General features: G+C 60.4%; 1 protein-coding gene across 1 annotated transcript in view; it reads left to right on the forward strand.

Moving 5' to 3' along the window:
• The window catches only part of SLC22A11 (solute carrier family 22 member 11), a 19,707-nt gene that overhangs the window by 1,262 nt on the left and 16,314 nt on the right, over positions 1 to 2,131 (forward strand). The gene's annotated exons all lie outside the window — the stretch shown is intronic.

Raw genomic sequence — 2,131 nt, forward strand, 5'->3', positions numbered from 1 at the left:
CAGCCCTGTTCTCCTACCCTCACCCCCAGCTCCAGACCCACACCCCTCTCCTCCATACTGCCCCTGGCCCAAGCCACCTGCCTCTCTTGCCCAGGCAGGCTCTGGCCTCCTCAAGGGTCTCTTGCCTCCATTCAGAGTGACTTTGCAAAAACCTATATGTGGATCTGGTTGATGCCAGCCTGAGGTCCTCCAGCGCCACCGCATTGAGGACAGTTCCTGCCCCCCCATCCCTCCACCCCTGCTTGGCACTTGGCTTCTCCCCCACGGCCATGACGGCCCTCCCGGAGCACCCCGGCATCCCGGCTACAGACCCCGAGGGGCTGGTGGCCAGTGGCCGAGCCTCGCTCTGAAGGTTCTCCCCGTGGTCTCTTCGTGCCCAGCACGCAGGCCTCAACCCCAGGCAGCCTCCTCCCACCACATGCTGGGGGCCCCGCCTGGGCCATGCCTTCCTTCCTTCCTCACTGCACCTACTCTGACAGTGCTCACTCACGCACGTGCTCGCTCATCCACCGTGTGCGTCCCCAAGACACATGGCTCCAAGAAGGCAGGGGCGTCGTGTCCCCAGCATCCAGCACACAGCACGCACTCAATCATTATTTTGTGAATGAATGAACAGCTCCCCAACTTTCTCCTGACCGTGCGGGCTCTGGGGTCTGACCCCTGGTTTCCCATCCCCGCTTCTCTTGCCCTAATTCCCTAGAAGGTGGGTGTGTTGCTTCTCTGTGCCTCCGTTTCTTCCTGTAAGTGGGGACCTGGCTCTATCCATGGGGTTATCGTGGGTCAATCACAGAAAGGGAGTTAATCACAGACAGAGCTGGCACAGGGTGGCCTCCTCATGCTGTGGTTCTGCTACCATCGTCCTCTGGGGGCCTTATTTAATCCTGAGCATGGCGGGGGGCCCAAGCAGTGGGGAAGGATGGGGTCCAGGTGGCACTTTCAGAGGACAGCTGCCATGCGGCTCTGGCTCGTTCCCTAGGGGCCGTCCACACAGGGAGCCAGATCGCCGTCGGTCTGCAGCCTGCCCAGTGAGCCTGGTGCCAGGGCCAGAGTCGGCATCCAGACCTCGCCCTGGGTCTGGGCCGCACGTCCTTGTTCTGGGCGCTGCGCAGACAGGCGGGCTGAGCTTTGCCCACATCTCTCCCATTGGACCGACGCACACTTTAGCTAAATGCAGGCTGTGACTCGGGCTAAGGCAGCCTCGGAGTGGTAGTGGCATGGTGGGTGTGCAGGTGAGGGCTGAGGGTCCGACACCGGTTGTCTCATGGGAGCTCTGGTCCCCGTGCGCAGACTGGCAGGGGGCCGGCCGGCTTGCCCAAGGCCACGTGCGCTCAGCCTCCCGGCCGCTCTGCCCCCTTGGTCGGCATCATGATTTTCACAACTCTGCGGGGCTGTCATCATGCACACCCTCATCGCACAGACGGGGGCGAGTCCTGTGCCCAGGGTCACCCAGGCAGGACAGAGCTGTGCTCAGACCCAGGCTTCGGATGCCAAAGCCTATCTTTGTTCAGTTTTTGTTTAAATTCCAGTTAGTTAACATGTATTGTAACATGAGTTTCAGGTGTGCAATACAGTGATTCAACCAAAACCCATTCTCTTTTTTTAAGATTTTATTTATTTATTTGAGAGAGAGAGAGAATGAGAGAGAGAGAGAGCACAAGCCAGGGAGAGAGGCAGTGGGAGAGGGAGAGGAGAAGCAGGCTCCCTACTGAGCAGTAAGCTCGAAGTGGGACTCGATCCATGACCCGAGCTGAAGGCAGACGCTTGACCAACTGAGCCACCCAGGCGCCCCAGCCAAAGCCCTTTCTTGACCCTGAGGTGACGCTGGCCCTGAGATGAAGGCGTCTGCCATTTTTGTAACAAGCACACGCGGAGCATGCTGCTAGGAGATCCGGGGTGCAGGCGCAGTCTGCACCGGGTGCCCCAGCAGGCGCCCCACCCTCTCGAACCCTCCTTTCCCTTGAAGCACCTGCCTCCAGGCCCAGGTCCCCAGGGCCCCTCTCCAGGCCCCCGCGGTGCTTGTCTCCAACACAGGTTCGGGCGGAAGCCGTCACTGAGCTGGTGCTGCCTGCAGGTGGCCTTGGCCAACACCGGCACCACCTTTGCTTCCAATTTCCTCATCTACTGTGGCCTC

This window comes from Ailuropoda melanoleuca, chromosome 16 (assembly GCF_002007445.2).
Source record: "Ailuropoda melanoleuca isolate Jingjing chromosome 16, ASM200744v2, whole genome shotgun sequence".
Lineage (NCBI taxonomy): Eukaryota > Metazoa > Chordata > Mammalia > Carnivora > Ursidae > Ailuropoda > Ailuropoda melanoleuca.